A 22,781-nucleotide genomic window follows, 5' to 3' on the forward strand; every position below is an offset into this window, starting at 1 on the left:
GCCAGATCATTTGCACCTCAGCATACCGAACTGTGTTTGCACATCAGAACACAGAATCATAAATCAAATGGCCAGCAAGGCACTGAGAAGTGATGTAGTCCAACCCACTACATTCAGGCAACAAGAGGACACTCAAATCACCACAGACAGAAGTTTTTAACAACTTTTACAGAAAGAGATCTCTACCTTCTCATATTTAATAATGCTGATGTTTTAAAAAATAAAAAATAAAACACCCTTTATATCTAACCTAAATGTCTTAAGGTGCAATGGTACAAGAGTATAAGGGTTTTGTTTTATTTCATAACATATGGCTAATGTTTAATGATATATTTGATGACTATGGTGAAGAAAGTAAAATTGCATATGTATAATTTATGTAATTCACAATTTATATAGCTTCATATTTCCAAATATTTAATACTGCCTCTTAAAAATAACAGATCATTGGTTAAGGTGATATAAACAAACAGCATGAACTAAGCTTCCCACACAACATGCTGTTACATAAAACCTGGAGGAAGTAATTCTAAAGGCAACTTTGTATCTTAGAAATAGTTATATTTAGTGGTAGAAGCAAAATCTGAATTAATTTAAATAAAAGACTGAACTGAGTAGTGGCTAAAGAATAATTTTCTCTCCATCATGTAAAGCTTGGACAATTTTTCCTTTTAAAGGGGTTATGTAAGTGAATTATGGTTTCTAAAAGGATTATTGTGTTTTCACAAAGATGTTTTCTAGAGACATGAAAATTTTAGTAGGCAATTACTTAAATACTTTTTCTTTCTTTTTTTTTTTTTTTAAAGATTTTATTTATTTATTTGAGACAGAGGGAATGAGAGAGAGAGAGCACATGAGAGGGGGGAGGGTCAGAGGGAGAAGCAGGCTCCTCGCCGAGCAGGGAGCCCGATGCGGGACTCGATCCAGGGACTCCAGGATCATGACCTGAGCCGAAGGCAGTCGCTTAACCAACTGAGCCACCCAGGCGCCCTTAAATACTTTTTCTTAACTTTAAATCTCTTTGAGTTTATATTGCCTGATATTTACAGTTCAAAGCGCTCAGATTTGCACATTCCAGAATTAGTACTATTTTTCTAAAATCACCAATAGTTTTCTTGTTACAACAATGGAAATAATGTACTTTTTTATTAAAATTCCCTGTCCATGCTTGTGCCATCATTTCCAAGGCTACTCTAGTCAAAGGATGCAGAGAAGTGACAAAACTGGTAACAGATAGAGGCCATGGCTTTCCAGGAAAAGTTCACACAAGACTTCAGAGGACTTCAAAATTCCTAGGGGTCATTTCATTTGTCATTGAAAAGAAGAATCAGAGGAATTCTTAGGTCACTGAACACATAGGTTGTTCAAAGGCCTTCTCTAGATTCTGTTATGGTCTAGAATCTTATGTGCAATCTTTACCTGGGTACATGCACCCCCCAAAAGGGGCTGTGGATAAAATTCAGGGGATCAGCGAATGTAGATTAAAAGAAGTACCATTTTTATTTTTCACTGACCTTTAACTGAAATTGAGGATTTCCCGAAATTATGAGTGCAGGCAACAAACCACAGTGGTATTAAAGTCCTTATGACTTTGCCACCAACAGCAATCATAGATACTTTCTTAACACACTTTGGTTGTTGCAAATATCCCAAAATGTATGCCTTATTCATGCTCATCTCTACATTAAAGTATGGAAGTTATTATTATTGGACCCACAGCCTTTAAATCTTTTGATGACTGTATTTCAATATAATTGATTTCTTTTGTAATTCTATGTGTCTTATTTTATGCATTTACAATTTATTCTATATTCAACTTCCAGCATGACAACCGGTGGAGCTTTGTTGAGCTGCTCCCCAGTGAAACTGGTGAAAATTATTTTAAAAAAGCAATCATCTGAAGACTCTGGAAACAGTCCTCAGTGCAAAGAGAAAATAAACAAATAGCAATTTAATAAAATGTATGAAAATTCAGTAAGAAGGGCAAGAGTATGGTATTTGAACCAAGACGGGTTCCTTCTCTCCCTTCTCTCAGCTCGGCAAGGTAAAGACTCTACTCCAGACTGCTGTGGCCAAGAACACGGGGCTCCCACTCCCCCCAGGCTCCAGGCAGAGGGCTTTCTTCCCAGAAGGAGCAGAGCTTCAGTGTTTCTCCTCCTACCTCTAGCTGGCTGTTGCTGAGGTCACCCCCAGGTGAATGAGTCCTGGTGAGAAGCGAGGGCTCCCTTTTTTGTCCAAACCCTACTCGTGGAATGAGGATCTGCATCAAGCATGGTACGCTGAAAATAGTGTCAGCCCAATAGCCCTTTCTCAACTCAGGAGATGATGGTTCCACACAAGCAAAAGCAAGCCCAGAGGACCTAGGGACGCTGAACCCCCTTCACTGAGTCTCAGCTCCCAGAGCAGGGATGTCACAGAGAAAGCTTGCGATTGTCCCAACCCAAGCTCTAGAGCCCTAGTTCAGAGATTTTGTTTGTGGGGAGCAGCAGGCTGTTAGAAACAGCTCCTAATTCCTTCCCAAAGGAACAAACTTAACTTGCGGCAGAATATGGAGAAGTTTCTTAAGACTCTCAAGAAGAGTGGAGGGTGAAAAGCAGCAGGAGGAGATGTGTGGATCTAACGAAGATACAACCTAGATTGTAAACTGGTTAATTTGCAGTAGAAAAAGAACCAGGATCAGGAAATATCAAACACTGACCTCAGGAACTATGAAGGAGTCACAGTTTTTTTTAAAGATTTTATTTATTCATTTGACACAGAGAGAGAGAGCGCACAAGCAGGGGGAGGGGCAGGCAGAGGGAGAAACAGGCTCCCTGCTGAGCTAGGAGCTCAATGCAGGGCTCAGTCCCAGGACCCTGGAATCATGACCTGAGCCAAAGGCAGATGCTTAATCGACTGAGCCACCCAGGCACCGTGAAGGAGCCACAATTTGATTGGGATAGTTTTTTAGGAATTTATGCCCCAGAGCATTGCAGAAAAGTATAAAGCCATCAGTCACCAATTAGTGAAATTTAACAGCTAAGTGTGGTTAGGGAGTAAACACGAGCCGTACCAAGACCACTGTCATCTCAGAATGACTCTTGGCCTACCCAAAGCTACACCCTCGTGCAGTGTGATGTTCAAGATTTAACACTGTGGGTGGGGCAGGGAGAGGGAGGAAAATATACCTCATTAAAATAATTCAGGCAACCACTAAAAAATTAGCAAATAACAAGAGTTGGAGGTGCTGAGAGGGGGCTGTACCTAGATTTGCTGTAATATATAAAAAATATCCAGGTTCCAAAAAAATTATGAGTCACAGAAAGCATTACACCAGGAAAAAAGCAGGCACAGAACTTGCCAGTGAGAGTGACCAGATGTCAGATTTAAAATTTAAAAGATTTGGGGCGCCTGGGTGGCTCAGTCGTTAAGCGTCTGCCTTCGGCTCAGGTCATGATCCCAGGGTCCTGGGATCGAGCCCCGCATCGGGCTCCCTGCTCCTTGGGAAGCCTGCTTCTCCCTCTCCCACTCCCCCTGCTTGTGTTCCCTCTCTCCCTGTGTCTCTCTGTCAAATAAATAAATAAAGTCTTTAAAAAAAAAAAAAACTCTGCTATTAAAAAAAAAAATAGGGCGCCTGGGTGGCTCAGTTGGTTAAGCGACTGCCTTCGGCTCTGGTCATGATCCTGGAGTCCCTGGATCGAGTCCCGCATCTGGCTCCCTGCTCGGCGGGGAGTCTGCTTCTCCCTCTGACCCTCCCCCCTCTCATGTGCTTGCTCTCTCTCATTCTCTCTCTCTCAAATGAATAAATAAAAAAAAATCTTTAAAAAATAAATAAATAAATAAATAAATAAATAAAATAAAATTTAAAAGATTTCAGAGAAGCCATTATAAATATATTCACAGAACTAAAGGAAAGAATGACTAAAGAAATAAAGGAAGGTATGATGGCAATGTTGCATTAAACAGAGAATACCTATAAGGAGATGGAAATTAGGAAAAAGAGCCAAATGGAAATTCTAGAATCAAAAACGTAATAATTGAAATTTAAAATTCACAGCAGTAGATTTGAACTGGCAGAGGAAATAATTAGTGAACTTGAAGATGGACTGTTAACAGATTATGTAAGATGAAGAACAGAGAAAAAAAAGAATAAAGAAAAATGGAGCCTCAAATAAATGTGGGCACCATTAAACATACTCACAGATAGAAGTACCAGAAGGACAGGAGAAGGAGAGAAGAAAAAATATTGAAAGAAATAATGGCTGAACACTTCCCAAATCTATTGAAAAACAATAACGTAATACGCAGTACATCCAGGAAGCTAAATGCACTCTAAGCAGGAAAGCCCACGGAGAGAGAGAGACCCACAAGCACATCACAGTAAAAATGCTGAAAGTCAAAGACAGGAGAAAATCTTGAAATCAGCAAGAGGAAAATTCATTTTGAGGAGTTCGGGCACCAGATTGCCATAGGGGCCACGGACTCAGCAACTTGAAGAACCTCAGGTATAGTCATCTAGAATAAATTAACTGCCATAGGAGAAAATGAGAGGGGGGGGGGGGAAATCCAAAACAAAAGTAGGGTGGGTTGGTGGCGGGGAATGCTGGGTTAAACAAAATTAAGTAGATTTTGTTACCATAGGATTTGTCCTGAGTTTTAAAATGTCAGTTGTAACTCTCAAGATAGGAGTAAAAATCATATTACTTCTCAAATTGCTTTGACCATGAAAAGCTTTTTTGGAGTACCTCTCAAGGCTCCAGGTTTGAAAAGCACTTTGAGAAACACTGACCTGAAGTTAATAAAACTGAGAGGTATCGATAACTGCTGGAGTCAATTGGCATCTTCGTTTCCTATATGTCTATATCAGGCACTACTTTCTCTTGAAGGGATACTTAATAGGCCACTATCCATACTTTCAAGGACATCCTAGGTCAAAGGCTGTCTAAGGTTACTGATAATACTGCTTGCAAAGGCCCTCAAATCGAAGTCACCCTGAGGGTCACTATGCCCTAGCCTGCTTTTTTTTGATTTGGGGGATCACATTCTGTTAAAAATCTTTAGACTTTACATTAATGAGTGCAGAAAAGGACAACCACTGCTAACGGGCTTCTCTGCATGGAAAATTCCTTCCCATTCCTGTTTCTAGTCTTAGGTGCTGGTTTATAATAACAACCTATCAAAATGTTGCATGCAGCTTCAAAAAATGTAGCCATCATCTGAGAGCTATACTTAACATCAAATGCCAAGGCAGATTTATCAGCAGCTGAGGCCTGGAGCATAGCCAGTTGGCGCACTGAAGCTTTGCTCACTGAAACTCACCATCAGAGGATGTACATTAGAGGAAGATGGACTCAAGCCAGATATCAAGAAGCTGTGGCTCAGCAACTTGAATTAGGATGACAGCAAACAAGGAGGACTGGAGGAGGGGCATAAAAGTACACAGAGACAACTTCAAGAAACATAATATTGCCATTGCCCATCAGAAAATAACAGTAGCAGCAGATAGACCAAGCTTAGCGTGCCTACAGAGGTGAAGAGGCTATTTTTTTTTTTTTTTTTTTTTTTTGCAGAAATGCTTGTAACATCTAAGAGAAAATGGTGATTCATAAAAAGGAACTAAACATCACCTAAAATGCAAAGAGACAAAGAGATGAAAACTCATTATGGAAATGACCTTAGTCCAACCAAGTGTATCATCAAATACAAATACTCTGCATAGAAAACATGGTTTCTACATATTCCATATGGCCACTGACCTTCTCTCCTCTAATCCTAACAGTTGTGCAAACTTGGAAGCCTCTGAAATAAATCCCATCCTGCCAGAAATACTTAAAATGATTTCTGTTTTCCTGATCCAAATAATTGTATTTCACTTTTCCTATTCAGAGAGCCTAATGACAATCAACTGAAAGGGTTTTACTTTCCTAAAAAGTTGTGCATAAATTAGTGAGCATTCAATACTGGCTTTTTCATAGATTAATAAAAGGAAAGAGTAGAAATCTCTCCTAGTTATGGTGGCCTTCCTAGGAGCAGGCCTCTTTCTGAGTAGAAAAATAGTGCATGCATAAGACAAAGCCAACCAATGACTACCAACAATGGCAACGACAAATAGATCTCAAGGAGCCAGAACAAGTTTGGATAAGGAAAGGGGTTGCAAGCAGGAAGAAAAGCACCAAAGATAAAGAGTATCTTGAGCCAAAAGAGGACCAAGGGGCAATCAGAAGCCCAAGGATTATACCAAGAATGTGTAAAAACCGAAAGAGCTCACTTATCAAGTTGACATATTTTTAAAATAATATCTTATTTTGGCAAATTCAGAAATACAACCACTCATACACAGTGCTGATGGAAGTATAAATTGCTATGCTGATTCATAAGAGAAATTTGGTGATATGCTTTAAAGGTTTAAAAATGTTCAGGTTTTTTGATCATGCATTTCCACTTCAGAAATTTTTTCTATCAAAATCCCAATTTTGTGTAAAGGAAAAGTGTGTTAGTGCCTTAAGGATGCCTGAAAGAACAGTCTACAAAATATCAATAGTGATTCTATCTGGGTGTTGAGGCAGCAGGTAAAATTTTATTTTCTGTTTTTCTCTTCTCTGTTTTCTTTGGAATTTTCTCTGATAAATAGATACTAATCCTGTAATATAGAAAATAAAATACCCTTATATGACAATTAAAAGGGCATTGGAGTAAAAACACATGCAAGCATCAAGAAGACTTGATCACAGTTTTAAGTCTTTTCTAAATTATTCTATGGGTCCAGGGAGGCCAGAGTTAACTTCAGATGTGTTTCCTGAGACCCTACAATTACGAACTAATAAAAGGAGACTCTTATTCAAAGTGAAGAAGGCTGACAATGAGGGGCAACAACTTCTACTGGAAAAAAAATTCAAAAGCCAACAACCCTCATCCTTACATAGATAGAGCCTCCATCTCTGTCTCCTACCAAGAAATATAGGAAAACTGAGAGTAGCAAGAAACTGTGTGATACAGACTAGAAACAGAACAGAACAAGTATTGTCCTTGCTTTCCTGTTCTTCCACGCCTTCGAAAGCACTCTATTATGCCTTTTGAGCAAAGCAAGGGAAGTTGTTTTATGGGATCAAGAAAAAGGGAAATTTCAAAAACAGAAATTCTTCTGTTTGAGAATTTATTCTGCTCAATTTCGTTAATCCAATGAAATTTCTTCTTCTAATAGTTTGTGAGACCCAAGAAGATAGAAGCCAAGTCGGAGTTGTCTTTGTATCTTCAGTGCTTAGTACGGCATGTAGCTCAAGGAAAGTTTGATGAATCAATCAATCAATCAATGGATGGATGAACGAATGGATGAGTGAATAACAATTTGAATCCTTTCAATAAGACTCTACAACCATCCCATTTTTTTACAGGAGAAAGTCAGTAACTTGTCAAACCAAATGTCTTTGGAATAACATATAAATATACAAAATACATTTATAGAAATTTCCACCAATCCATTTTCACAGGTACTTGTGTTAAATTCAGCACCTACCCTCATTCATCAGGCTCCTAATGCATCCATCATAAAGATGCCAGTTGCCACACTTCTCAAGGTAGTTCAGGGCCTGTGCTTTATGATTGAATCATTTAAAAGAAACATTTAGGTAGTTGACCCACAGTGAATTTAACAAGAGCTTGACATGCATCAGCGGTATCGCTGCCGCCTCATACACGGATGAAATCGGTGCTGACTGGGTGACAGCCTTTATTGCAGGACAGTGAGGGGCCTGAGGGCCTTTATTGTGAATGAGAATGACAGCACTTCAGAAAGGCCTGATGCAAATTCTTTGGCAGGTTATATAGCCACATACAAAAGTACTCTTGCTGTCACACATCATCATTTTTTTTAAAATGTCAAACTTGTATTACACTGCATAAAAAAAAGCTAAAGAAAATTTTAGTCCTGATTACATGTGAAATAACAAATTAAAAATTATTTGAATCCCACCCAAATCTAGACCATGATAAAAAAAAAAAAAAAGAAGAAGAAGAAAGAAAGAAAAAAGAAAAACCAACAGTGACTTCTGTTGTTCTCATGCTTGTGGCTTAAAAAAAATGACTGGATTCTTTTATTAGCAAATATATTCTTTTAAATTTAATCATTTCAATTATTTAGCAAGAAAACACTTGGACAATACCAATGGAATTATAGTGCTAAGCTCCACTGTTTCCAAGAAAATTCATTCAAGGTCAAATTCATTCTGGATGGAGTGAGTTTAGTTATCTCCTTTCTAGACTCCTGCCTTCACTTTCTGCAAAAGGCTGTTCCTTTGTTCATTCTCAGTCTATCCCTCCCCTGAGCCAACTGCTCTTACTGTTAGTCTTCAGAATTCCATGAAACCTATTATCTATCTACCTGGACCTCTGTTTAGTGCCTCCTACTAGACTTTCTTGACACTGTGTTCTGACCACTTACCTGTTACCTGCTTAACAACAGTAAAAACTCGGACTTACCAAGCTTAACTATAGCCCGGTCACTGTACTTAAAACTTTACATTAGTTATCTCTAATCCTCACCATAGCCCACCAAGGCAGGTAATAGCATCACAGTTTCACTGGTGAAGAAAATGAAGCTGGGAGGACTGAGCAGTTTGTCCTAGGAGAGGATATATGGGGAAAGCACGTGACCTTGGAGTTAAACAAATCTGAGGAGTCCTATCATTAGCTAGGTATATCATCCTAAGCAATTTTACCTGACCTCTCTAAGCCTCAGTTTCTCAATAATAAAAATAGGAATAATAAAATATAATGGGGAATTTGGGGGAAAGGGAATATGTACCCTATGGAGATGAACTTTCTATGGTCATGCCACATAATGACTTTTCTTTCCTGATTAAGAGAAAAGAAAATATTAGCAAACTTCTATTCCCGGGATGGATTGCCTAAGACCACTGCATTCTTTCTTTTTTTAAAAAATAAAGATTTATTTATTTATTTATTTGCGAGAGAGAGCATGCAGGCGCGTGCGCACACACTCGAGCGGGGAGGAGGGGCAGAGGCAGAGAGAGAGAGAGATTCTAGAGCAGACTCCCACTGAGTGTGGAGCCCAACTTGGGACTCAATCCCAGGATCATGAAATCATGACCTGAGCTGAAACCAAGAGTCAGATGCTTAAATGACTGAGCCACGCAGGTGCCCCAGCACTGCATTGTTTCATGTAAGATTCCTACACGTTTCCCTCAGGGAGAATGAATATGTACATCCCACATCCTGTTTTAGTCATACTTCATCCTATAACATATCAGTTGCCCCAATCTATTTAAGCAAATGATTCTCCTTTTTTTTAAGGTATTACATTTTATCCTTGTTTGAGCTGAGCAAAAGAGCAGTAGGATTAAAACCTAGAGAGTCTCAAAATTTCTTCCTCAGCCACGCCCTCTGCCTTATGGATGCTGGAAAAGTTATAAGTTGCTAGAGAAGGATGATCCAAAAATTTTCCACAGTAGTCCAGCAGTAAATTTTTGCATTGCCCTCTGATTTTCCACTGCAAACATTAGCATTTAACACAAGCTTGACACAAGATCCTCAGACACTTGAAATTGTTCACTTTCTAGCAGGGAGCTGAAAGCTTTGAGAACTACGTTAAAAATAGGGAATAAAAGGTCACATGAAAACTTCTGACTATTTTCTGTCTGTTACTGTCCTCATATTTACTTCCCTTTGTATTAAAAGAACCAGAGTCTGGCCGAGAGAAGGGGGACACCTATAATTTCTGAGATCCTAAAACAAAGGGCAAACAAAAATAATAAAAACCTGCTCTTGAGATATATTCAAAAATAAGATAAGTAAGCTTTTTTTTTTAAAGATTTTTTTTAATTTATTTATTCGAGAGAGAGAGACAGAGAGAGAGAGCACGAGTGGGAGAAGCAGACTCCCCACTGAGTGGGAAGCCAGACGTGGGGCTCAATCCCAGGACCTTGGGATCATGATCTGAGCCAAAAGTGGACACTTAACCAACTGAGCCACCCAGGCACCCCAAGAAATAAGTAAGCTTTCATAAAAGTAGACTCAAAGGTCCACATGAAGTTTTTATTTATCCAGAGGCAGTGGAGTATATTGTCTCTGGCCCAGAAACTGACAATACCATTTTGGGTTTTCAAGCTCATTGGCAGGCTGAACTACTATCAGTGAGCTAGTCTCACCTCTCCATTCTTTTCTTTCTCATGGGCATTCACCCTCCCCAGGTTTCTTGGCATCAAGACCAACTAGATATGAGCACTCGCAGATTTGTACAGAGCTATCTTTGTATCAGAATATATACATATATAACACATAATAAAATACATAAAACTTTATAAATATGTATGAGTATGTATACGTGTGTGTATTTATATAAACAGCTGTGTTATATAGACTTTGAGCTTTATAAAATATGGAATCGTAAGACAGACATGACTGCCGTTGGAAATATTGATAGGATATAAATTTGTACCTGATGCAAATTGCAAATCATTTACCACATGAATGGACTTGCTCTGGTTTGCTTCTTTCTCCTTTTCCCACTTCTAAGCTTCGCGCAGTGGCAACATCGTAGCCAATGAGGTTTATCCGAGGCACGATTATTGCTAATTAAAAATTTTTCCTTTTCCCACTTCTCTCTGTCTTCTTTTCTCTAAAAGTATAAAACTTGATGTAATTTCTGGTGTTTGAAAAGTAATATACTCTGAGCTTCTCACCACCGCAGTGATTTGTAAGGAGCTTGTATTACTGAAAGTGTTTCTAACAATTTCTACCCCCATAAAGAACATATAGATTTTTTTTTAATCTTTGGTAATAATGTCTACTTCATGAGATTACTGTAAAAATTACGTGACATATTTATAAAGTACTTAGTATTCAATAAATAATCATTATTTACCTAATACTCCACTTACTTAGTAAGTAGGTACTGAAATACAAACTCGGGCTCTGCCATTTCCGTCACTTGGGCAAATCCATTTTCTTTTTGGTACTCAGTCTCCTTACCTATACAAACAGGAGATAATATAGTATCTACCTCACAGGTTTGTTAGGTCTCTGGAGCCGGTTTTATAAAGGTATTAATGCCAAGCATGAGGGCTCTACCTTCAAGATCCAATCATCTCCCCATGGCCCCAACCTCCTAATACCTCACATTGGGCTTTAGGATTTCAACATCTGAATTTGGGGGGGACACATTTAGACCATAATATATACCCTAAATACTGTATAGAACATATTTATACTATAAAAGTATTTGTTGTGTATCTGAAATTTAAATTTAATGAGGTATCCTGTATTGTTATTTGCTAAATCTGACCACTCTACACTTTTCTATATCCAGTTCTAACATGCTAAATTAGAGCAGGATGTACCCTTACTTCAGAATCTCATTACTATGAATTCTGTTTCTCTTTGGCCTTATTCACTGGCAGGGGGAGCAAGCGGCCAGATAAGAAAAGCAAAGGTAAAGCATAGAATTTCCTGTTACATTCCCAACCTTACAGGAGCTAATTTCTCTGTATAACTGAGATTGTCCTGAATTCTCCTCATTTTGTTATGGTTTGTTCCAAACCTTTCTTAATACATAAATACCTCACAACAAATAATGCTACCAAATTTCATAATTTTAATGTCACTATTTTCTATTTTATATTTTCTTCATGCCAATGACTTTTTCCTTTTAAGGTCCATATGATTTCAAAAAAGTCTCTGAGATCTTAATAATAGGGCCAAATTGCCACTTTCCTTATGCTTTCACACATACGTTTGAAAACGCTTCTATCTTCCTGAAAAAAGATGTTAGTTGAAAGACGGTTTATATACAGTGTTCTTTCTTAGAGTTAAATATATGGCACTTTCCTTATGCTTTCACACATACATTTGAAAACGTTTCTAGCTTCATGAAAGAAGATGTTAGTTAAAAGACGGTTTCTAAACCAAGGGTTGCTGGAGGAGAGGTGGGTGGGAAGATGCGGTAATTGGGTGATGGGCATTAAAGAGGGCACATGATGTGATGAGCACTGGGTGTTATATGCAACTGATGGATCACTGAACTCTACATCTGAAACTAAGGATGTTCTATATGTTGGCTAATTGAATTTAAATAAAAATAATAATGGGGCCAAACTGCAAATGTAATAATCATCATCTCTGGAACACTGAGAAAGTGTCTCAAAAGACAAAAGTCATGTATGGCCATGTGTGCTGGGAACTACCAGGAAACAGGGCTTAGAATATGGGTTGACGGTACCAGAAGATTGGGATCATCCCCTGCATATTTTCAGACCACAATGCTTTGAAACTAGAACTCAATCACAAGAGGAAAGTCGGAAAGAACTCAAATACATGGAGGCTAAAGAGCATCCTACTGAAGAATGAGTGGGTCAACCAGGAAATTAAAGAAGAATTAAAAAAATTCATGGAAACCAATGAAAATGAAAACACAACTATTCAAAATCTTTGGGATACAGCAAAGGCAGTCCTAAGAGGAAAGTATATAGCAATACAAGCCTTTCTCAAGAAACAAGAAAGGTCTCAAGTACACAACCTAACCCTACACCTAAAGGAGCTGGAGAAAGAACAGCAAATAAAGCCTAAACCCAGCAGGAGAAGAGAAATAATAAAGATCAGAGCAGAAATCAATGAAATAGAAACCAAAAGAACAGTAGAACAGGTCAACGAAACTAGGAGCTGGTTCTTTGAAAGAATTAACAAGATTGATAAGCCCCTGGCCAGACTTATCAAAAAGAAAAGAGAAATGACCCAAATCAACAAAATCATGAATGAAAGAGGAGAAATCACAACCAACACCAAAGAAATACAAACAATTATAAGAACATATTATGAGCAACTCTATGCCAGCAAATTAGATAACCTGGAAGTAATGGATGCATTCCTAGAGATGTATCAACTACCAAAACTGAACCAGGAAGAAATAGAAAACCTGAACAGACCTATAACCACTAAGGAAATAGACGCAGTCATCAAAAATCTCCCAAAACACAAAAGCCCAGGGCCAGATTGCTTCCCAGGGGAATTCTACCAAACATTTCAAGAAGAATTAATACCTATTCTTCTGAAACTGTTCCAAAAAATAGAAATGGGAGGAAAACTTCCAAACTCATTTTATGAGGCCAGCATTACCTTGATCCCAAAACCAGACAAAGACCCCATCAAAAAGGAGAATTACAGACCAATATCCCTGATGAACATGGATGCAAAAATTCTCACCAAAATACTAGCCAATAGGATCCAACAGTACATTAAAAGGATTATTCACCACGACCAAGTCGGATTTATCCCTGGGCTGCAAGGTTGGTTCAACATCCGCAAATTAATCAACGTGATACAATACATTAACAAAAGAAAGAACAAGAATCATATGATCCTCTCAATAGATGCAGAAAAAGCATTTGACAAAGTACAGCATCCTTTCTTGATCAAAACTCTTCAGAGTATAGGGATAGAGGGTACATACCTCAATATCATAAAAGCCATCTATGAAAAACCTACAGCGAATATCATTCTCAATGGGGAAAAACTGAGAGCTTTCCCCCTAAGGTCAGGAACGCGGCAGGGATGTCCACTATCACCACTGCTATTCAACATAGTATTGGAAGTCCTAGCCACAGCAATCAGACAACAAAAAGAAATAAAAGGCATCCAAATTGGCAAGGAAGAAGTCAAACTCTCACTCTTTGCAGATGATATGATACTTTATGTGGAAAATCCCAAAGACTCCACCCCAAAACTGCTAGAACTCATACAGGAATTCAGTAAAGTGGCAGGATATAAAATCAATGCACAGAAGTCAGTGGCATTCCTATACACCAACAACAAGACAGAAGAAAGAGAAATTAAGGAGTCAATCCCATTTACAATTGCACCCAAAACCATAAGATGCCTAGGAATAAATCTAACCAAAGAGGCAAAGGATCTGTACTCAGAAAACTATAAAATACTCATGAAAGAAATTGAGGAAGACACAAAGAAATGGAAAAACGTTCCATGCTCATGGATTGGAAGAACAAATATTGTGAAGATGTCAATCCTACCTAGAGCAATCTACACATTCAATGCAATCCCCATCAAAATACCATCCACTTTCTTCAAAGAAATGGAACAAATAATCCTAAAATTTGTATGGAACCAGAAAAGACCCCAAATAGCCAGAGGAATGTTGAAAAAGAAAAGCAAAGCTGGCGGCATCACAATTCCGGACTTCCAGCTCTACTACAAAGCTGTCATCATCAAGACAGTATGGTACTGGCACAAAAACAGACACATAGATCAATGGAACAGAATAGAGAGCCCAGAAATGGACCCTCAACTCTATGGTCAACTAATCTTTGACAAAGCAGGAAAGAATGTCCAATGGAAAAAAGACAGTCTCTTCAACAAATGGTGTTGGGAAAATTGGACAGCCACATGCAGAAGAATGAAACTGGACCATTTCCTTACACCACACACAAAAATAGACTCAAAATGGTTGAAAGACCTCAATGTGAGACAGGAGTCCATCAAAATCCTGAAGGAGAACACAGGCAGCAACCTCTTCGACCTCAGCCGCAGCAACTTCTTCCTAGAAACATCGCCAAAGGCAAGGGAAGCAAGGGCAAAAATGAACTATTGGGACTTCATCAAGATAAAAAGCTTTTGCAAAGCAAAGGAAACAGTCAACAAAACCAAAAGACAACTGACAGAATGGGAGAAGATATTTGCAAATGACATATCAGATAAAGGGCTAGTATCCAAAATCTATAAAGAACTCATCAAACTCAACACCAAAAGAACAAAGAATCCAATCAAGAAATGGGCAGAAGACATGAACAGACATTTTTCCAAAGAAGACATCCAAACGGCCAACAGACACATGAAAAAGTGTTCAATATCGCTCAGCATCAGGGAAATCCAAATCAAAACCTCAATGAGATACCACCTCACACCAGTCAGAATGGCTAAAATTAACAAGTCAGGAAATGACAGATGTTGGCGGGGATGCGGAGAAAGGGGAACCCTCCTACACTGTTGGTGGGAATGCAAGCTGGGGCAGCCACTCTGGAAAACAGTATGGAGGTTCCTCAAAAAGTTGAAAATAGAGCTACCGTATGATCCAGCAATTGCACTCCTGGGTATTTACCCCAAAGATACAAAAGTAGGGACCCGAAAGGGTACGTGCACCCCGATGTTTATAGCAGCAATGTCCACAATAGCCAAACTGTGGAAAGAGCCAAGATGTCCATCAACAGATGAATGGATAAAGAAGATGTGGTATATATATACAATGGAATATTATGCAGCCATCAAAAGGAATGAGATCTTGCCATTTGCAACGACGTGGATGGAACTGGAGGGTATTATGCTGAGCAAAATAAGTCAAACAGAGAAAGACATGTATCATATGACCTCACTGATATGAGGAATTCTTAATCTCAGGAAACAAACTGAGGGTTGCTGGAGTGGGGGGTGGGGTGGGAGGGATGGGGTGACTGGGTGATGGACACTGGGGAGGGTATGTGTTCTGGTAAGCGCTGTGAATTGTGCAAGACTGTTGAATCTCAGATCTGTACCTCTGAAACAAATAATGCAATATATGTTAAGAAAGAAAAAAAGAAGACGAATGTAGCAGGAGGGGAAGAATGAAGGGGGGGAAATCGGAGGGGGAGAAGAACCATGAGAGATGATGGACTCTGAAAAACAAACTGAGGGTTCTAGAGGGGAGGGGTGTGGGAGGATGGGTTAGCCTGGTGATGGGTATTGAGGAGGGCACGTTCTGCATGGAGCACTGTGTGTTATGCACAAACAATGAATCATGGAACACTATATCTAAAACTAATGATGTAATGTATGGGGATTAACATAACAATTAAAAAATTAAAAAAAAAAAAGAATATGGGTTGAAACTCCAGTGCCTACGGGACTAGACAGGCAGTGTTAAATGAGTTAAGTCAGCTGTGGAGGAGAATCTGCACACACTTTATGTGGAAGAGAATGAGGAAAACTGGAAAGCACATACCTCAACAGAAAGGCCCTGTGTTGCCACATTTTTTTTCAAGAGAAAGCAAAATTCCTGATTTTTATGTGATATCCTCCCATTGACTTTTAATTTATAAAACATTGTGCAGACCTAACACCATAAACTTATTAAGAAGAAGCCTTATGGAAGCCTTTTAAGTCTTGTACCCAGCTTCCAAAATTCAAGTTCCTTGAGCCTCAGTCAATTTGGTTTTGAGAGATGCTTTAGGCAGCTCAACAGTAATTGAAATTTTCATTACTGGTTAATGTTGTAATTGATTTTGAATCTTTTTTTTAATTAACATACACTGTATTATTTGTTTCAGGGGTACAGGTCTGTGATTCATCAGTCTTACACAATTCACAGAGCTCACCATTGCACATACCCTCCCCAATGCCCATCACCCAGCCACCCTATCCCTCCCACCCCCCTCCATTCCAGCAACTCTCAGTTTGTTTCCTGAGATTGAGTCTCTTATTGTTTGTCTCCCTCTCTGGTTTCGTCTTATTTCACTTTTCCTTCCCTTCCCCTATGATCCTCTGTCTTGTTTCTCAAAATGATTTTGAATCATTCAACATAAATCTGCCATTCAATGTTTTGGTCAGAGGCAGTTCTGTTTTTTGAATCTTGGTTAGTGGAAGCCACAGGTCTGTCCTTTTTTTCCTACCCATTCAGAGACAACTAAGGAAAATGGCCATTATATAGATGCTGAGCTGTGTAAAAGTGCACATTGTTAAACAAAGATGTTTCACAGAAGCTTTCTTTATTAAATTAATTGAATATTACACCCGTTGCTTCTATAAAACATAATGTTTAGACTACAAATGTAAAGCCCACAGTAGTGCCATTCTAGGAATATAAACTATCGAATGCTTTTCAGTTTAAAAATATCTTTACTGTAATCATTTTTCTTTATGTTTCCTGCAAAGTCATCTGAAATGCATTCTCTGGGATAGGTAAATCATCCCCTACTATAGCTAGTACTTGGTCATATGATTCATATGGTTTTGCACTGCTTGGGTAAGAAATCATTTAAAGTGCTGAGAATGGTTGAATGTAGCATGGAAGTCCAACATGGGAATTCTGGCTGCAGCTTTGATTACTTAGGTCGCTGATTAATTGCTCAGATAAATAGATAGATACGCATTTACTCTGAGCCAAGGCAATAGAAAAAATCTTCTATGACCCGATAAGGAACAATGAGCTATGCCCTCAGAAACCCGCTGTTACTCAGCCAATGCCTCCAAGTTCAGAAGTTTTGTTTTTTTTTTAAAGAAATGAAATGTTGCTGAAGATGAGTTTTTAAATTTTTTTATCAATTTTACAAAAAAAAAAAGTTTTAAAGGCACTTCAGACTAATACTAGGATAATTCATTTGTATTCCAATTATCTTTATGTCAAGTTGGGAAGATTACAGGTTTTGAAATACATCAGATATGGGTTCAGATCTGTCTCTTAGCAGACCTTGGGCAATGTCCATTAATGAGTCTAAGCCTCAATTTCTTCATTCATAAAATACCTATCTGTAGTATTCTTAGAAAGATTAAATGAGATAAAGCACAATGTTTACTTAAGGGCATTATTTATAGTCCCATACATATTTAAAGGTGCCTCTCTCCATAAAATAAATGTATCTAGAAAATGGGTTACCCCTAAATTAAAAAAAAAAGGAAACTCACAAGGTTGAATGAAACTATATTTAATAAAATTGCTCATTATATAATGGCTACCTGATTTACTTTTCATGTTCAGTACTACCTACCATGTGCCCAGAGTATATTATATTTACTATTATAAATAGTATATTATAAATATTTACTATCAAAGGAAAACTGTTTCTCTATTCACATTGCTTCTGACATGAAATTGGGGGTGGGGATCAACCAATTTTCCAACTCTCTGAACACCAAGGGGGTGTCCTATAATTTAATTCAACTCTAACACTACCAACCTGGAGTGAGTGTCCACCTCTACAGATTTAAGGGCTCAGTCCCACAAGACTGCCCGCACTTCAGATACCAGCTGCAACTAATGGGTCTCCAGGGTACCCAGACTTCTGTCCAACTTGGCTACCAAGTTGAGGGTTCCCATTATCACTCCCTCAGTTATGATAAATTGCTAGAATGTTTCACAAAAGTCAGAGAAACATTTACTTGTAAATGTTTATTAGGAAAGATACTATAATGGATAAAAATTAACAGCCAGATGAAGTACATTGGGCAAGGTCCAGAAAGATACAGAGCACAGAAACTTGTGTCCCCATGAAGTAGGGATGGGCCACCTCCCTGGCACGTGGATGTGTTTACCAACCTGGACTCTCTCTGAACCCTGTTGTTTAGGGTTTTTAAGGAGGTTCCATTACTTAGGCATGCTTGATTAAATCACTGACCATTGGTGATAAATCAATCACCAACCCCTCTCTGCTCCCCAGAGGTCAGGGGGTGGGGCTGAAAGTTCCAACCCTCTAAACATACCTTGGTCATTTTGGTGACCAGCCTCCATCCTGCAGCTGTCTAGGAAACTAAAACCACCAGTCATCTCATTAGCACAAAAAGATACTCATATGTCTTAGGAAATTACAAGGGTTTTAGGAGCTCTGTGCCAGGAACAGAGACAAAGACCAAATGTATATACCTTTATTTTTTTATTTTTTTATTTTTAAAGATTTTATTTATTTATTTGACAGAGAGAGACACAGCGAAAGAAGGAATACAAGTGTGGGAGGGTAGTGGGAGAGGGAGAAGCAGGCTTCCCGCGGAGCAGGGAGCTTGATGCGATGTGGGGCTCAATCCCAGGACCCTGGGACCATGATCTGAGCCGAAGGCAGATGCTTAACGGCTGAGCCACCCAGGCTCCCCTGTATATACCTTTATTACATAATAATATCACAGCACCAGCCCTGAGGAAGAGCCAAGAATGTCAGGAGACAGAAAGGAGGAGCCAGCAAGTCAATATCCTAGAGTGTAGCTTAGTAGAAGACAACACCTTTCTCCAAACAATTGCAAGTGTCTTGAGCTATATGGGCTTATACCTTTCAAGCAAGCAAGATACAAAAGTAAAGGTTAAGGTCAAGATGGGGACAGAGTAGGGCCTTTGCCCCTCAACTACCCCAAAAGCAAACTCAGCTGGTAGTGTTTTCCTCGCACAAGAAAAACTAAGTATGAAATACACATACAATTCAATTCAATCCAGAAATACTTAGATCACCTATTGAGTGCAAAGATACCATATGTTCCTCACATAGGCACATTTAAGGAGAGCTGCGCCATGTTTAAATTTTGATAGTTCTACAATTCCCAGCTGTCCAAGGGAAAACAGTAAAAGCATGACATTCCCTGAATGGAAAATGGCTGCCTGTCGGACCCTTGTGCACAGCGCACACTGAGGCATGTACAGAGCAGGAGTGTAAGATGGAGCATATTGATATCCTGCTCAGGGAGGAAGGTCTAAATGACAATAAGCTCATTTGTTTCTGGTTAATTCTTTTGACCGTACGGAACTCAAGTTACCTCGGGGCGGAGGCGGTGGGGGGGAATGTTTGGAAAGGTAGGGTCATAAAGCTATATAAACTGAAATCAGACTTGAACTAGTCAAACATGGAGGCAACTCAGGGAATTGACCTTTCAGTCATGCCCAAAGGTCATACGGTCTCATATTCCATCTCTGGGAAAATACGTTAGATTATAATTTCAGTTCTTCATAAATCCTCATGGCCCCAGCCCTACCATGCAATTTCCCTCTTTGCATCCTTTTCATCCTCCATTTTTTCAATTGAAGTAGAGTTGACACACAATGTTACATTAGTTTCAGGTGTGTGACATAGTGATTTGACAAGTCTATATGCTATGCTCACTACAAGTGTAGCTGTCACCATGCATTATTACAACACCATTGATATTCCTTATGCTGTACCTTTTATCCCTGTGACTTATTCATTCCGTAACTGGAAGCCTGTATCTCCCACTTCCCTCCACCCATTTTGCTCATCCCTCTACCCCTATTCCCCTGGCAACCATCAGTTTGTTCTCTGTATTATGGGTTGTTTCTGCTTTTTGCTTATTCATTTGTCTTGTTTTTTAGATTCCACATATGAATGAAATCATACAGTATTTGTCTTTCTCTGTCTCTGACTCATTTCACTCAGCATAATACCCTCCAGGTCCATGCAGGCTATTGCAAATGGCAAGATTTCATCCCTTTTTCTGGCTAATATTCCACTGCCCTCCATTTTTAATTGCAAGGATTATCCATGTTTTCTAATGAAAATTACTAAGAGATAATCTGATGTTCCAAACTCATCTCTTCCTGTCAGTTGATGCAAAGGTTATTACCTAGACTGGCTGACCTTGGGTCATGGGTGACTGCTCTAAGTCAGCTGGCTGAAAGAGAGTGACTAGGGAGGGAAGGATTAATGGTTTACACCCTAGCACAGCCATGGGCCTGTGTGCTGACAAGCTCCCCGACTGTGATCTACACACCCTTGAAAGGGTAAGTGTAGAAGAAAGAGCAGCATCTCCAGTCTCATCAAGTCTAGTCCTGATACTGTGAACAATAATAGTTATCAAAAGGTAGGTAGGTAGGTAGAGAGAGAGATTTGATTGACAATATTTGAAATTTTCTTCTCCAAGTTCCACTAGGAACTTCAGAATCACATTTAAATGCAAAATCCAAAGTTTCAAAACACATGAAATTACTTAGAGCAAAAATAAATGGGTACCCAAAAATGGTCCACTAGACTTAAATTAGAAAAATGGACATGATTTCCTTCAATTTGGTGAATGTATGAACCAAAGTATTGAGTAAAGTGAGTTTTACAAAGCCTTTTTAAGGCTTTTTTTTTCCTCATTCTCTAAAGGAGACCAAGAATTTCCCAGATCAGGTAAATAAAATAAAATATACAGTGTCAGCCACATAGTCACTTGTTGACCTCCCATCTCAAAAGGATGGTGACACATCCATTTGGATGTTCTGTAAATGACAACGAAAAGTGAATCTTAATAAAAATGACAGTAGCAATTACTTCCCACCGGGAAGATGATGAACAGCTAAATGAGATAGCTGGATTCTCAAGGAAATTAAAGTGAATGGAATCTGACACTTTGTCACTATTTTACTTGCCCACAGAAGGAGTGAGTTGGATGCCAAAGATTGAAACAGGTTTTTCCAGGAGAAAAGTATCACAAAAAAAAAAAAAAAAAAATTCAGGTCAAGTCAGAACAAGAAATGAAGGCATTATATTTACTAAAGAACAGCTCTGTTGGGTAGCTCTAAAATGGGAAAATATGGAGGTGGAGTTTTAATCACAGATTCCTTAAAGGTCATGGGAAAGCAATGAACAAGAACTGCTTTTGAACAGCTTAAAATTACAAGCATGCTCCAAACCTAGAAATTAAGAATGGGAAAGGATAAGTTACCTTTTTTACTTTATTATTTCTAAACCATCATTTAAGAAGTTTTGTATTGTTGGGGCACCTGGATGGCTCAGTCGGTTAAGTGTCTGCCTTCGGCTCAGGTCATGATCCTGAAGTCCTGGGATGGAGCCCCAAGTCGGGCTCCCCACTCAGCAGGGAGTCTGCTTTTCACTCTCCCTTTGTCCCTATACCCCCCTCCCGCCCCACACTCATGCTCACACGTGCGTGCTCTCTCTCAAATAAATAAATAACATCTTAAAAAAAAAAAAGAACCCCTGTATTGTTTACCTCATGGTACTAGGTATGCTTCATTTCCTACTCCCTTTTTCCCCTCTTGTCAAGATTTCACAATAGAATATTTTATCATGTTTTTAGGATCAGTGTTAAATTACCACATCTTTATTATAACCTAACACGTATACCAATTATCTTAGTTTCATTACAACCTCTAATTCCCATAGCTGGGAGGCTGCCAAACAAATTCATTTTCACTTCCTTCCTTTAGATTTGAAAACAAACTTTTTATTATTCATATCTGTATCTAAATGCATTAAATTCCCTTTATCATTATGTGTACTACAAGGGTGATCATGACAGGTTCTTCAGTGGAGCCTTAGTAAGACCCAAGGCTTTAAAATGGCTGATTGTGGCTAATAATCTTAATTCCTTTCCATAACAAACACACTATCTGATGCATATATCTTCCCTGCAAAATCACTTGCTGTTACAAGTTGCTTTTTCTCTCTTAAAATGTTACCTTCCTTCCTAACCATTGCTTAAAGCACCAGGCGACTAATCTTTAAAATCCTGAGCTTAATTTTTTTCTATGCCTTGAAATATCAATAAAACACAAATGAGAAAAGAAAGATCAAAAAATAACCATTACATTATTTATGCTGATAGTAAATAACCTAGGCAGGGTGAGAAGAGAGCTGTCAACAACAGCAGCATGACCAATAACAGCAGGAACCACAAATTTTTCACTAGTTTTCCGTCTAGTATCTGTAATTTTCTCTTTGGCTCTAGATATTATTTACTTAATAAGATTTATTGAATTAGTCAATATTCATTAGATATCTGTATTATATACATTGCTATTTTCAGAGAAGTGAAGATAAGATAAATAAATTGCACAACAGGTAGTACAGATCACAAAAGATGTAGGATGTAGTAGAGAACATTCCAGAAAGAGGAAAGAGCACATGAAGAGACACAGAGGCCCTGGGGCGGGGCAGTGGGCAGGTGCGGCGGCTAGAATTCAGCCTTGCAGGAACTGACAGACATCTGATGCGGCTATAGAGGCCAAGATGTGCGTGGGAAGTAGTAAGAAGAGGTGAGAGGAAGCTGTGAAAGAAAGCAGGAATAGCAGGTTAAGGCATTTGAATTTCGTCCTG

At 38.8% G+C, this 22,781-nt stretch overlaps 1 pseudogene; it reads left to right on the plus strand.

Moving 5' to 3' along the window:
* Positions 1-10,508: 10,508 nt before the first annotated feature.
* Positions 10,509-10,658, plus strand: LOC116638388 (annotated as a pseudogene).
* Positions 10,659-22,781: the final 12,123 nt, after the last annotated feature.

This window comes from Phoca vitulina, unplaced genomic scaffold (genome assembly GCF_004348235.1).
Source record: "Phoca vitulina isolate PV1807 unplaced genomic scaffold, GSC_HSeal_1.0 scaffold1, whole genome shotgun sequence".
In the NCBI taxonomy this organism is placed as follows: Eukaryota; Metazoa; Chordata; class Mammalia; order Carnivora; family Phocidae; genus Phoca; species Phoca vitulina.